Raw genomic sequence first — 15,863 nt, 5'->3', positions numbered from 1 at the left:
CATTACTTTGTCACAGAGTAAACTCTCACGGGGAAAAAAGGAAAAAGCCAAGCTCTCGGAGAAATGTGACTCACCAGGAAGAAGCTTTAGAAGGTCAGTCTGTCCACATAGTGTTCCCCAAACCTGGTGGGTTTTCTTCCACTGATAGTGTGGGGAGGGGGATCCCTGGCTATCAGTATCCTTTTAGCAAAGCATGCTGGGAGTGAGAAAAGTCAAGCCTTATAAAATACAGGTTCTTCTAATTTAGGTTCTACCTCTCCTTATGCTGCCTAAGTAGGGAAACAATGCTAGGAGAGGCAGCACAGTGAAAGAAGGAACAAGACTTAAGGATTTCAGACACACAGAGGCTGGAGCTTTTCCTGCTTACAAAGAAAGAAGTGGGCTTGCCCTGACCCAACAGTGAGCACCTGGTGACATACTGATTGAGTTTTTCTCCTAAAAATTAAAAGGGAGTCTTTTTCAGATGCACCTACAAATGCATCATGCACCCTTTGGCTTAACAGTTTTGTTGTTGCAAATGCAGTGGTTCGTCACATTTACTCTGCCTCTTAGTTTTGGGAGTTCATTTATATTACAGAAATTTGGATTTAAATTTTCTTAAGAGGTAGTAGTTTTGGATCTGGGATTTGGTATGGGTTATAGAGGTGGATCCAGCCATAGAAGTTTGCATTCTGTGCATTTCTATAGCAATTGCTACAGAGATCCTGATGAAGCAGCTCTTAGCGGATCATTATTTGCTGGTGCAAGATAGAGCAACCTAGAGGTTGCTCAGCCTTGTGTCAGAGACTGGTTCAGCCTCCTGACAATCCCAAGAATCAAGATGACAAAATTTTATAGAAAGCAACCGAAGTCCCATTCCAGGCATGACAAGTGCTGCTATGATACACCAGGAATCTAATCTAACACCTCTACAATTTATTTATACATCCTCAGACTTGATCCTTCTAGGATAAAATATATCAACCCAGGGCATCAGTGTTTATTATTAAAAGAATAGTACACACACTGGACATACACCCAATGAAAAGACGGTACCTGCTGTTGTAACACTGACAGATCCTGGTTGTCGGCAGCTGGGAGCAAACCTGGGACTTCAGGAGCTTAGTCCATGAGCCTCTACTTCATAAGCTAAAAACCACACAGCTGTTAGCTAAGGCTGTAGAGCAGACTCATTAATCTAATTTAATCTCTCTCTCTTCCTCCCTCCCCTCGCTGCCACTAGATGGGACAGAACACCATACCGGGTGGTGTATGGGTCACCCTGTCTCTCAATTTAAACTTTAAACAATAGCTATTCCTCTTTGAGGATTTTCTGCCATGAGGGAATTCAAAGTGTTGGGTATTTTCAATGCACTTTATCCCTTCCCCCCTCTTCAATTTTCTCTTCATAATGTGATTTGTCTATGAATAAACAAACAGTTATTGGACACAAAGTGGTGGAGGAGGAAAGACCAAGGGCTTATCTACATGGCCCCACAGTTTGGACTACAGGGGTATGAATTGCAGAACAGACTTCAGTGCTACGCTGTAAGTCCTCTGTGTGGAGGCTGCTGTTGTACACTAAAAGATACCTATTTCATGTTAGCCTAGTTCCATTTCAAACGGGATTACTTTGATGTTGTTATCTCAGTACCTTTTAGTTTAACACAAGAAAGGTCTATGTGGGGCAGTCACAGCACAACACTTTAGGGTCTTCTACAAATCAGAGAACTGTAGGATTAGAAGGAACTGCAAAGGTCATCTAGTCTAACCCCCTGCCAAGAGGCTGGATTTTTCCATGTCTAAACCATCCAAGACAGATGGCTCCAGCCTCCTTTTGTAAACCTACAGTGAAGGAACTCCCACAACCTCCCTAGGCCTCTGTTCCATTGTCCTACTGTGTTTACAGCTAGAACTTTTTTCCAGACAGACATTTAATCTAGATCTGCTCTGCTGTAGTTTGAGCCCAATGCCTCTCATCCTGCCCTCTGTGGCAAAAAGAGAACAACTTTTCTCCATCTTTTTCATAATAGCCTCTTAAGTATTTGAAGAGCAAATACTTACAACCTTGCCTTCTCCACCGTGGGGCTGTGAAGACAAGCCTTAAGTGAGTTGGAAATCCTCAAGTGAAGAGGGAAGAGGACAAATGAGAGACATGATAACTCTTTACAAATACTTTAAGCGATAGAATAAATAGGACAGGGACCAATTATTCGCATTAGCCAATGAAGACTGAACAAGGAGAACAGAAAATTTAGAATATGAAAATAGCTCTAACAGAGCATTTATGCATAAGAGCTGCCAGGAGATGATGATGATCAATCCTTTTTGGATGCACCAGGGTCCAGATCAAGAGTACTCAAAGCTGCAGATAGGAACCCAGAGAGATTTTCTGAAAAGTGACTGAGCACTTCAAGTGCCTAATTCCTATTGGGAGCTAGGTGCCTAACCTAGCAGGATTTACAAAATCATCTATCTGCATCTTTAGGCACCTAAATACCTTTGAATTACTGCATATTTCCCCTGCTGCCCCCGACTCCATTCTTCTTTGGCCTGAAAACAAGCCTGCGATAGGGGAGTCCAAAGGGTCTGTCTTTTTTTGTTTTGTTTTTTTTAAATGTAAGCACCTGAAATTAAAGATTTTATTGAAACTACCTTCTCAGTCTTGCACTAGCAATGCTGGAATAGTGGGAGCAGTATAGAATAATAAATCATAATGAATACTACATTTGTACTTATATGCCCAAATCGAACATGTGTAACCCTCTACCTGTGAAAAGTCCCACTGACTTACATGGGTCCCTGCTTTGGCCCTAAGCATGCATTTAGTATGTTGTAATGAGCTACGCTACCTATGTTTTTCTCAGTGGGAATCAGGATGTGGTTCTACAGGCAGGTTCCTGCAATCCTCTCTTACATGAACAATGCCGGGACTCCCAGGGGGATACTCACATGAATTAGGATTGTTCCTATGAGAAAGGATTGTAGGACCCTGATACGAAGAGTCTAAAGACACCCACTGAAGCGGGACTGAAGCAGTGCATAGGCCTTCTACTGGCCCACTTCACGGGAGGGGGGGGGAGGGAAATTATCTGAACTCCTCTGGAAAAGCAATAGTAACTTGCCTCCCAGCACCACTTTATCTCCTGATAATTGTGCAATTAACTCATTTTACCAGTGTATATTGTTTCTCTTTCCATAACGTGGGCCTTTTAAAAAGAAAAATTAAAACTGTCAGACATCATTACACGATAAATGTACCAAGTAACCAACCATTCAGATTTCAATGGCCGTGATTTAAGAAGCTGGCTGAGTTCAGACATCTGGAAAATGTAAGCATCTGGCCAGACTCCAGATAATTTGCCAGTACACAAATGATATTTTTTTTTCCAGACTTACATACCACCTGGTGGGTCCTATTCATGCTAGAGAAATGTTTCATATTTCTTCATTATCTGCAGGCAACTTAATAGGTATCAGAGTGCAGTCAATAGTGCCTAATACAATTAAGAGTCCCTGGAATTACACAGAACTCTTCTCTGACTTTGAGTTAATGAGGAGGCTTTGTTAGGAACTCATTGAAGGCTGGTCTACGTACTGCATGGTTTTAACAGCAGTGTGAGGGAGCAGGTACCGAAGGCTGACTCATCTCTATGCTTTCCCTTGTTTCCTTTTGGAAAGATCCCATGCATGATATTACAAAAGGCATAAGTACACCTTTTATATCACAGAAGTACAATTATCGTGCTTTTGTCCTACTCCCAAGCTGTGAACAGATCACTACCGTGTCTTCTGTACCTAAAGAGAAACACTTGATGAACTGCCTATATGCTATTTTCATCATACTAGATGCAAACAGTCTACAGCTCTTCCCTTGTGCCATCAGGGATTGATGAGAGAGTTCCTTCTAGAATGCATGGGGTGTAGACACCTTCCCCTGTTGCACATGGTGTGTCAGTGCCCCCACATGGTCCAGCCAGTCTCTGTTCCCCCTTTGCTCCCCTCATAGGAGGTCTCCCTTTCCCCTCCCTCATAACCCACATGCAGTAGGGACCCTAAAAGGAACCCTGTCCTCTTTTCGTTCTGGCCAGATAAAGACCTACTGCATTCAGTTGCAGTGAGGACAGTCTTGTTGCATTATCATCTCTTCTTTAGCAGAGACAAAGCAGCCAATTTGTTCAATAGCTATACAAATAAATATGATGGCTATCAAATATTAAACTACAGTACAGTCTTCAGTGCACAACTGTTTTTTTTTTTTAAAGAGCTGGTTGAAATTTTTTGAACAATCTAAAAGTGGCCTTAAGATGTTCATTTTTTTTTGGTTTTCATGCCTCGTGAGAATTAAAATATAGAAAATGTTATAGCGAGGGTTACTGAACTGGTTATGGAATTTTTCTCTTTTTTCACAAAATGAAAAATATATTTGATAATGATTTTAATAAATTCAGAATAAAATATAGAAAAATCATGCTAAAAATACTGAGAAAATATAGGTCCTTTTCAAGTCCACTAAATGGAAAACAGCTTCCAAATTTTGACAATTTCACAAAAATAGTTTTCCGCTTTTAAAAGATAAAGATAATTAAGTCATACTTCCAACCATATGTTCTCTACTGAAACAAATGCGAGAACTAGACTGACTTTGGGCACTGGAGAAATCTCAGTAGGAATCGGGCAGAGTGTATTAGCTTTTATTGAGTTAAGCAGGAGAATCACTCCAGAAATTAAAATGAGGATGATATTTTGAGAAGGTGATAAAATATTAAAATGGGAAACTCACATTTGAGTCTGGTCCAGCCTTCATTTTTACCATTTAAGCTGAAAAGTTTGATCCCTTGCCAGTAATAAGTGAAGTATCCGGGCTGTTGCTAAGGCAAGGAGGAAAATAAGTTTTATACTGCAGTGATATTGCTGCTTCATCTAAGAAAAAAATAAATAAGTCAGACCTGTGAACTCTGAAGTGCAAAGACAAAGATGCCCTTCAGCCAAGAAGGGCACAGTGGAATGAGAAAGCAGTGGTGGTCAGGAGATTTGGAGGGATAGTATAGCATCCCAAAAGGGAAGAGTGAGGAAGAAAACTGAGCAAAGGAGGAGCAATGTTAAGAGGCTCAGAAGGGTGTGAGGAACTAGTTGAAATGTGGAAAAGGGGAGGCTCAGAGAGGTCCAGGCTGAATGATGTGAGAGATCAGGGGGGAGTGCTGGCATCAGATCCGTTGTCACGGACTCACCAGCTTAAGTTGTAGAGTCAAACTCTGTCAGGGAGGAGTGCTTATGAAAAGATTAGTGCTATGATGGATTATAATGGCTCCATTAGAGCTGTTAAGATTGATCATGTTAATGTGGTGCGCATCACGCAGCAAAAAGCCCCATGGCAGACTGTTTGGCTGGTGTCATAGAAATGGGCAAGGACAACAGGCATTTCTTATGAGAGTAAATTTAGGTCTGACCCGGATCTTACTTGCACTGGGGTAAGTCACGAGACACTGTCGGAAGTCAGTGGAGTTCTACATAGCTAAGAGAATGAGACTGGTGTAAGTGAGATCAGAAGTGGGCCCTGTTGTCTATTCACTCCCAGATGTCCCCTGTTAGTGTGTCCAAGTATAAATTTGTATGAACAGGGATTTTTGACCTGTGGAGCGGTTAATGTTCAAGTGGGTGAGCATCCTGCCCTTTCAGAGATAAGGGTGTATTTGTCAAGGATTCATTTAAGGCCTCTCTCAGTCAGCCTCACCTCAGTTCCTGGAAAAAATCATGGGACAGGTCCTCAAGGAAACCATTTTGAAGCATTTGGAGGAGAGGAAGGTGATCAGGAACAGTCAACATGGATTCACCAAGGGCAAATCATGCCTGACTATCCTGATTGCCTTCTATGATGAGATAACTGGCTCTGTGGATATGGAGAAAGCAGCGTGTGAGATCTATCTTAACTTTAGCAAAGCTTTTGGCAAAATATTCTTGCCAGCAAGTTAAAAAAATATGGATCGGATGAATGGACTACAAAGTGGATAGAAAGCTGGCTAGATTGTCTGGCTCAATGGGTAATGATCAATGGCTCGATGTCTAGTTGGCAGCCAGTATCAAGCAGAGTGCCCCAAGGGTCGGTTTTGTTCAACATCTTTATTAATGATCTGGATCATGCGATGGATTGCACTCTCAGCAAGTTCACAGATGATGCTAAGCTCAGAGGCGGGGGAGAAGAGGTAAATACCCTGCAGGGTAGGGATAGGGTCCAGACTGACCTAGACAAATTTGGAGATTGGGACAAAAGAAATCTGATGAAGTTCAGCAAAGACAAGTGCATGGTCCTGCACTTAAGACGGAAGAATCCCATGGACTGCTACAGGCTTGGGACCGACTAGCTAAGTAGCAGTTCTGCAGAAAAGGACCTGGGGATTACAGTGGACAAGAAGCTGGATAAGAGTCAGCAATGTGCCCTTGTTGCCAAGAAGGCTAATGGCATATTGGGCTACATTAGTAGGAGCATTGCCAGCAGATCAAGGGAAGTGATTATTCCCCACTATTTGGCACTGGTGAGGCCACATCTAGAGTACTGCATCCAGTTTTGGGCCCCCCACTACAGAAAGGATGAGGACAAATTGGAGAGAGTCCACTGGAGGGGAATGAAAATGATCAGGGGACTGGAGCACATGACTTATGAGGAGAGGCTGAGGGAACTGGGATTGTTAGTCTGCAGAAGAGAAGAGTGAGGGGGGATTTGATAGCAGCCTTCAACTACCTGGAAGGGGTTCCAAAAAGGATGGAGCTTGGCTGTTCTCAGTGATGGCAGTGACAGAACAAGGAGCAACAGTTTCAAGTTGCAGTGGGGGAGGTCTAGGTTGGATAACAGTGGATATCCCATTATTGCACTAGAAGGGTGGTGAAGCACTGGAATGGGTTACCGAGGGAGGTGGTGGAATCTCCTTAGAGGTTTTTAAGGCCCGGCTTGACAAAGCCCTGGCTGGGATGATTTAGTTAGGGTTGGTCCTGCTTTGAGTCTCTTCCAACCCTAATCTTATATGATTCTCCAGAGTAACAGCATCCTGCATTTGAGATTCCTCACTTAATAGTACCCCAGCTAAGGCTGCCTCATTTTACGATGCGCCCATTAAGGATGTCCAGCTACCGTGCTTAGCACCTTTATGGAATCTTTCAAGAGCTCGAGCAGCACAAATCTCCCTGGTTTTTTTCCTCCCTCTTTCTTTAATTTTTTCTTTAAAAACAACTTTGCCCTCATTCCACCAAAAATTAATGTTGGAATTTTCAAAGGCACAATGGGTAACGTTTTCAAAAGCATCTAAGTGATTCAACTGCCCCACACTTGCGGTACCCAAATCTCTTTGGCTCCTTCAAAAACTGAAACCTAAACCAAAAAATAAATGTTACACTGTTACAGGTTTTGCCACCATTTGTCAGCCACTTTGCAGATATATTTTACTTGCAATTTTTCTTTCCCCTGTTAAATGTAAACCTCAATGCTTCTCTTGTTAATTAAATGCCTTACGGAAGCACTTAGACATCCTAACCGAGAGGGAGGTCTATCTGAACAGCTCAAAAAGAGAATGGATATGAGAGAGTTCTCCTTTGCTTTTAATTTGGACTATGTATTACACATGAAGGAATGAAAACTGTTTGAGCTCAGCTAGGGGACATGAGGCTGCTATCTCAGCTGTCCCTCCGCCACTGTACATTCTTTGCTCACCCTAGAGTAACCAAGATTATGAAGGTACTGCACTATGTATCAGTGTAGATTGTGCCTTTGCTATGGAAGCAGGAGCTTTCCACTCTGCTGGAACTCATCTCTTATGATTAAGGCTAAGATTTTGTCAGATATTTTTAGTAAAAGTCAGGGACAGGTCATGGGCAATAAAGAAAAATTCAGAAGCCCATGACCTGTCCCTGACTTTTACTAAAAATAGCCATGATAAAATGGGAAGGGACTGAGCACAGCAGCAGAGTAGCTGCGAGCTCTGGGGCCCCTACCACCTGCGGGGGCTCAGAGCTGCAAAGTCCCCCTGTCCACCCCAGTGGTGGGGAGCTGTGGGGTACCCCTGCAGGCAGTGGTGACTAGGAGCTCAGGGGCCCACTGCCTCAGGCGGTGGAGGTCCCTCACAGTTCTCTGCTGCTGCAGGAGGCGACAGAACCCTGCAGCTCCCAGTCACTGGGGCTGAAATCACAGATGTCTGTGGAAGTCACAGATTCTGTGACTTCCAGGACGAAATCGTAGCATTATTTATGGTTGAGGGATCTCTCCACCCAGACAAGACGCTAGGCTTCTCGCCTGAGCGTGGAGTCATCAACAAACCCCAGCAACATCCCTGAGGTCCATCCAGGTATAGAGGCACCTTAATGAGCAGCTCTTTGCAGCTCCCAGCAACTTCAGACATCAGGTTTCAGCCTAAACCCATGGTATTACAGTCAGATTAGATGCTCCTGTAAATAACGTGTTTCAGGAGGCTCTTTCAGCTGCAGAGTGATGAAACCAAGTGGCATTTCTAATAAGAAAGGTTAAAAACCTCAAACAATGCAGGTCAAAGGACAGAGAGGCCAGCCAAGACTTCCAAAAGAGAAGGAAAAGCAGGCCTGTGACACACACTAATTAAAACAATGCCATTTTAGCAATTCCCACGACAGTAGGGCATCGAACGGGAACATGATCTGTGAAATGTCTCCCACCTCCTCTATAATGAACGCAGCTTGATGGAATTCTGCAAATGAAAAATAATTACATTTATCTTACTGAGGGGTGCAAATGCTGTTCTCAGATTAACTACTTCAGTAAAATAGTAAAATCACGTATAAATCCCACAGAGAGACCGCTGGGAATCAGTGGAAGAAGACTGCGAACAAGAATGGGCGAGTGATATGTAATACTAAGTAAGAAACAGCTGTTTACAGATCTGTTCTTTTGTTTCTTGCTTATGTACTTAAGAGCCCAAACCAAAACCTTTTCTTTTTCACATCTAAAGTGTTATGTAGTGTAGCCGTGCTGATTACTTGAAGAGGGTTTCCATCTAGGTATGTAACTTGAATACCAAAAGGTATACAGTAATTATTTTTAATATTAAGTGCATCTAAGACTGTACAGTAGGAAAATTATGCCAAGCAAACAGAATCCTTGTTCTGAAGAGATTGCAATCTAAAGGACTGAACAAGTTCAGTACAGAACCAAGAGGAGGGTGCAGCCTTTCTATGGAACTTCTCTCTCTCATTGTTACTCCTACAAGGATAGACGGATATAGATATCTCCCTGTAAGTGTCGCTGGCACTGTCAGAACGTTCTTCCACACCCCAAAGTAAATATCAGATTCACTCCTAAAAACCCTGCAATTTACAGTCTTGAAAAGATCCAGTGAAAGAGAATGAATGCAGTGTGATGCAATGCAGACCAAAGAGCAGCATGCTTCTGTTAATTTATTCTTTCATGCCTCTGGAAGAGGCATTCCTTTTAGTTGATCTGATACAGCAATACTGCATACAGCAATACTGTCCCTTTCTTGTTTACTTATTTTAATTCATCCAGCTCTGCACTGAAACGATTCCCCATGCCAGCTATTATTTTATTGTTGGATTTCCTTCTTAGCTTTTATTGCTGCTATTGAGGGTGCTGATTTCATTACATTTGTTCAGTGAAAAGAGATAAAAGCCAAACGGGAAAGGGAGAGGAAAAAAACCCCACCATTTAAGAAATAAATGTTAAGTTAGGAAGATTCTGTCGGCCTCAGAAAGAGATTTTTATGCAGTTTTTGGCATTTACAAATCCTTTGTGAAAAGGTCATACTGTACTTGGAATCTTTTATTAATACTGAAGAATAGCCCAGAAAATGTCACGTCTTTTTACCATGATATTTACACAAAAAAAGTATGACTAAGCATTTGAAAATTTTCAAGCAGGATAGAATTAACAAGGCCTGAAATCACGATCTTTCTAAAGGGTTGTGTGCTCTTTGCCAGTCGGCTAGGAGGATGGCTTGGAGTGATTTGTCTTCTGCTAAGCTAATTCTTCTAGTGGGCTGTCATTTCAGGTGGTGAGCTTGGAGGGCACTCAACGCAGAAATAGAGAGGGGCTGCCTGGGGTAACATTGCTTTGGGACATATGTGATACTGGAAGTATTTCCGGAGCTCTCAAACCAAAATGTTCAAGTTAAATAAGGCGGCCTCATTGTCCCAAGGTGCTGACCAGTCAGAACACCCATTGACTTCACCGGCAGCTACGGGTGATCAGCACTTTGGAAAAAAATATCAGGCCAGATCTTGTTTAGGAACCTAAATTTGGATTTAGGTCCCCAGCTGCGGAAAACATTGGCTTCATGGTTCAAGCACTCAGGAGATGGTTAGCAGTAATATATATTTATATTCTGGTAACACCCAAATGCCCCATCAGTACTGGCAGGTCCCACTGTGCAGGGTGCTGTACAATCATAGAGAAGAGATAACCTTTGCTTTGAGGGCTTACAATTTAAAGACACAAACAGACAAAGGGTGGGGAGGGGGAGTTGATAAATCACAGATTGCAGTATTGCCAACTACAAGTGTTCAGAAATCAGGAGTCAGGACCCCCACAAAATAATGAGATTGGCTTTAAAAAAAACCAAAACAAACAGTGTAGAACCCCAATGTAAAATTCTGGGCAAGCATCAGAACTGCTAGATGCTTATGGGAATCCTATGTGAAATCCAAATGCTTTGAAGTTTGACCACAACTTTCCCTTTCTAAAACCTTTTCCCCCAAGAAACCCTTATTCTTACAAATATCCTAACTTTATTTACCATACTTTCTTATTAATAACCCCCACAAACAGGGATACTGACTTTTCAACAGCATCGACAGGCCCAGTTTAGAGGGGCTTAATAGAAAGTTGAAAAATAGGGACAATCAAAACTTCCTTGTACTGGTAACATCTGATTCATGTGATGCTTTTATACGGTTTATTGGACTCAGACAGTCTGTATGTGTCAGAAGTTGAACCTGGAGGCATTCTCTACCTTTTCTTCTGCATCAGAGAGATCTTTGTTGACTCCTTGATGAGAACAGTGGTTGTCTTTTCAGATTAGTTAGAGATGGTGGAAGTAGACAGTTTAGTCATCCAGTGAAATACTGAAGCCCTCAGGTAAATTATGCTTAAAGCCAGAGTGCTGTTTCTCACAATTCAGTAGGGGAATATGTAAAGCCAGGCCTGTTTTTATAGGAACTATCCCTCTTAGCTGTAAATACTCCAAACAGGAACAGAAGCTATATTTTAAGTTACATTTTTTCTAAGAGCAGTTGAGAAAGCCAGACCCAATAATCCTCTTTCATTGGAAACATCCATTACTGTGCCTGCTGCAAGTCCACTGACCTCCCCTCACAGGAGTGGTATCTAGAAGTGACACTGAGTTCACAGTCAAGAGCCGTGCCTATCAAAACAACTAATTAGAGGCAGATCCCACATTGTGTTCATTATGCACAACTTCTTGAAATTCTAAATATGCCAGCAGCAACAGAGATTCTAGCAATGAGAACAACAGATGGAGACTTACTATGAAAAAAAATGCTGAAATGCCTCTCCAATACTATACTTCGTAGTGGTAAGAATGGACAGTGCTCACTGCCCAGCTATTCCTTTCCAGTTACCCCTACACATCCTGTGAGCAAAACCCTGGGTCAGATTTTCTGCTGGGGTAATTCATTGAGATCAATGCAATTACTTCAATAGAGAATTTTGCCCTTTCTTCAGTTGTACTTGCTCAGCCTCATTGACTCAATAGGTGCAACTAAGGTCAAGATTTAAAATCAGTATGTATAGAACTGTAGGCATCTATCCATCCATAGCACATACTCTTATGGAGCTCCGGGGCCAGATTCTGAAGTCACTAGAGTCATTCAATTTACACCACTGTAACTGAGATTGGAATCTGGGCTACAGTTATAGGTATGTCAAAATATACCAGTGCAGGGCCAAAATATGCTATTTTACACCATGCAAAGGGCATTTGAATTGTACAGTCTGTGAATGCAGGATTTAGCTCAAAGTACAATAGAGATTTAGAAGGAAAGGGCATTGATTATAAATCATACTGTGTGTGTGCATACACATAGATCATATATAATAAAATCTGTACTAGTTTAATTTCTGCAAGTAGTTTTCTGAATTCCTTTTTCTTCGATAATATAGTGATCATCGAAATACAAACATTCATTCCTATATAGATATATTTTCTTGTTCCCAGCTGAGAACATCGTCACAATAAATAAATTAACCACCAACAAATACAAAGTGTACAGGACAGTAAATGGAAAGTGGGTTTGATTAACCATCCTTTCTTTCTTTCCCTGTCATTGTATTTCCTGGGAAAATTCCAACTTTTTCCCTTTTCAAACACACAAAGCCCACTTTGTTTCACTGGTATAATTTCTTACAATAACATTAACATATCATTGGAACTCATTACCTTTGGTGTAATAGCTCCCTATTGAACTGTGTCAGACTCATTATGTCAGTTCCTTTTCATTCCCGTTTTGTGCTCCTCCAGAGAGTCGCACTGCAGCACCAGTAATAATGATTAAACTGCTGTCTAATGCTTCACTGGACATCCAAACCAAATAGGGGAAAAATTTCTCACTGAAGATGGGAATTGCTGCATTTGCACTTGATGCTATTCTGTGTTAGGAAAACCCATTGTACTGCAGTAATTTTCATAAAGAGACGTGCACAACTGATATAGCCTGAAAGGAACAATATAAATAAGTAAAAAATGGGGAAAAAGAAAAAATACCAACACCAAGGAACCAAGCCAAAGGTAGTGAGAAAAGCAACAAAGTACATTGCAAGCAAAGCTCCAGTACATTTTTAACTCATTATTCACATTGGGCCACATAGTCCCACTGAAGTCAACGGGATTACTTGCATGAGTAACTGCTCAGTGTGTGTAAGAGACTCACAATCCGGCCCCTTGTGGTGTATTAAAACTCTTTAAACTGTGGGCTGGAACTTTAAATTTCAGGGATTTTTCCTGGTCCTGCTTGCAGGCTAGGGGGCTTGTAGGGAAGCATGCAAGGTAGGGGTAGCAGCAGTCAATCTGCACCCAGTCAGCTCTGAGTTATCTGGGGTGCGTTGTGCCTCTGTTTCAGGGGGCAGTCTGCTGTGTCTCTCTGATTTTGGGTGTTTGTGTATTATCATCCTGAATTCTAAGAAATAAAGCAGCATTGTATTACAATCAGCAACAGTGTTCTAACTTCTCCATGAGTCCTCTGTGAACATAACAGCCCTATATGGCTCTTTCCCGAAAGTGAGCAAAGGTCCACCTAGGAAGACATTTTAAAACTCAGCTTGTGGGGGGGCGGGGGGGAAGCATAAGCAGAGGTGATATATGAGAAATAGATAAAACCACCTGAAATCAGATGTTTAAAATCTCTGCATGCTCGCTTACAGATAAAAGAACATAGGTAAGCCTAATAAAGATAAACGTGGTAGCTTTTGGAATCAACTTCCCCCTTTGTATTCGACATTTGATGTATCCTGTCCTTTTCTATAAAGGAAATAAAATTGTACCCAACCCTCCTGAGTTGAAGAACTGAATGAAAGGGGCGATAGACTTTGTTGTACTTAAAGGGAATCTGTCACACCAGGAAATGCTTTAAAACAGAGATTCTACTTATAAAAGGGACTTCATGCATCTCCATTTCCCTGTCTCTCTTGCTTTCATCAATTAGCAAAGTTATTTTTTTCAAACAAAGGGCATGATACTGCCCAGTTTATGTTCCCACTGAAGTCAATGGATCAAAGTCAGCCCTGGAATAAGCAGATGCAACTCCCAATAAATCAGCATAGGCAGTTTCCATTGAATCCAGTAGAAATCGAGCCTATGTACAGCGTAGCTGATTTGGTTCCCACTCAATTCAATGGAAGTTTTGTCTAAGTCAAGAGGACAGTCAGCCCTAGGGGCAGCTGCCTCTCTCTCCTGCAGTGAAGTCACAATGTTGTCTTTGTCATCCAAAACGTTATTAAATCATTTATATTGAGTCACATCTATAGAGTCTGCACTTATATTGCAGGACACCTCAACCAAGGTAGGACCCCTCTGAGGAAAGTGCTGCATAGATATAATGATAATCCTACACTAATGAGTTTATTGTCTAAAAGCCAAGCCATAATTCATGGATGAGACAAACATGGCAAGAATTCAATGTCAATAGCTGCTCAGGACCCCATTTGCTGTGCATAGCAAGTTCTATTGGTTTTATAGGATTAGGGTTGCGGCTTTTGAAATCGCTAGTAACCAGACCCTGAGGCCCTGCCCTCTGCCCCACCTCTTCCATGAGGCCCCACCCCTTTTTCTGCCTCTTCCCCCAATGCCCCACCCCCATTGCTCACTCCTCTCCTTCCCCAATCACCCACTGGATCATCTCAAGGAGCCTGCAGGTAGGTGGTGGTCCCGGCTGAGCCAGGGCTGGCATGGGTTAATGACTTGGTCCCTGCCCGCAGTAACTGGACTTTTGGTCTGGGTATCATTTTGGTTTGCCAGGTCCCCAAAACATGGGCACCTGGCAACCCTAAATGGCACCTAGACACAAAAGCCAAAAACCGGACTATCTGGGTAAATCCTGGATGGGTGGCAATCCTATACAGGATCCAGTAACTATGCTACATATTATCGAGTGCTTTCTGTTGGAATGTTATCTATTACTGCAGGTCAGAAAGTGTCTTTTAGTAAAAAATTCAATTTCTCATCAAAACCCAAAAAAATTCAGCTGAAAAAACAGACTTTCAGTCTAAACCTACAAAAAGAAGTGTGAACAAAAAATGTTCTGTTTTATAATAGAAAATCCAAAAATTTAATAGAAGCAGTGGAAATTCTCATGGTCAAAAATTAATTTTTCCTTAAAAAAATTTAAATGGAAATGTTTTGACCAGCACTAACATACAGAAATTGCTGATTTATGGACCGCTTCTGGAACAAAAAAAATGAGTAGGAACGAGACAGAGTAACAAAAAAAATCTCAACATGCTATGAAGGGACAGGAACCAGTTGCAGGGATCAAGAAAAGAATACAGAAAGGCTAGATAACTGCAGCACTAATATTGTGCTTTCATTAGCATTTACTTCTTGTTATTCTTCCCAAACTTGCCTTACTCATCACAGGACCTTGCAGAAAAACACAGATACATTTTTGGTGGGAGGAAAGGAATTGTAATGAAAAAAAAGGCAACCACACTATTAAGTTCTTCAGAAAACAATTAGTTTTCATGGAAGTTTTGAAAAACTAATTGAAATTTGGACAATGTTCAACTGTCACGGAAATGGTATCCCCAAGGCAACAGCAAGGCCACTAACTCAGGTCTGAGACGTCTATACCAGAGAAAAAAGAAAGATGTACAGAAAAGATTAGTCAGGACAAAGGTTGGACCCAGATTCAAACATCAGGAGTGTTCAGATCTTGGACTCTGGTTTGGGCCCAAGTCTGTAGGAGTGTTTTTAATCAAAAATAAGGGATCAAATTCTGCTGTCATTTTGGGCCCAATCTGTCTGAACAGATGCATTTGTCACTCTCCCCAGGAAAGTGCAGATTCCCCTTCCCTCTGGGATCAAAATATATCCTTCCACTGAACACTGATTACCTGGGTTCTGAGCTGGGGGGGGGGGGGAGCAGGTTTTGTCCTAAAATAGTGTGCTGGCCTGTGGACTGTATTCAATTTCTGCAAGTTGATGTGAGTTAACATTAGAAAGCCAGTACCATATGGGGATATTGATTAACGTAAATTTGGTGTGGTTTTATTATTAATTGGAACTACTACCTGCTAAACTCACCCAGGCAGGCAATAAAACTCATGTAAGAGAGGCATTAAACCTAGCCTGAACCAAGCAAACAAACTGAAAATTAATCCCATTGCTACAAAATAGGAA

This window comes from Chelonoidis abingdonii, chromosome 20 (assembly GCF_003597395.2).
Source record: "Chelonoidis abingdonii isolate Lonesome George chromosome 20, CheloAbing_2.0, whole genome shotgun sequence".
NCBI lineage: Eukaryota > Metazoa > Chordata > Testudines > Testudinidae > Chelonoidis > Chelonoidis abingdonii.
This window is presented reverse-complemented; position numbering follows the sequence as displayed.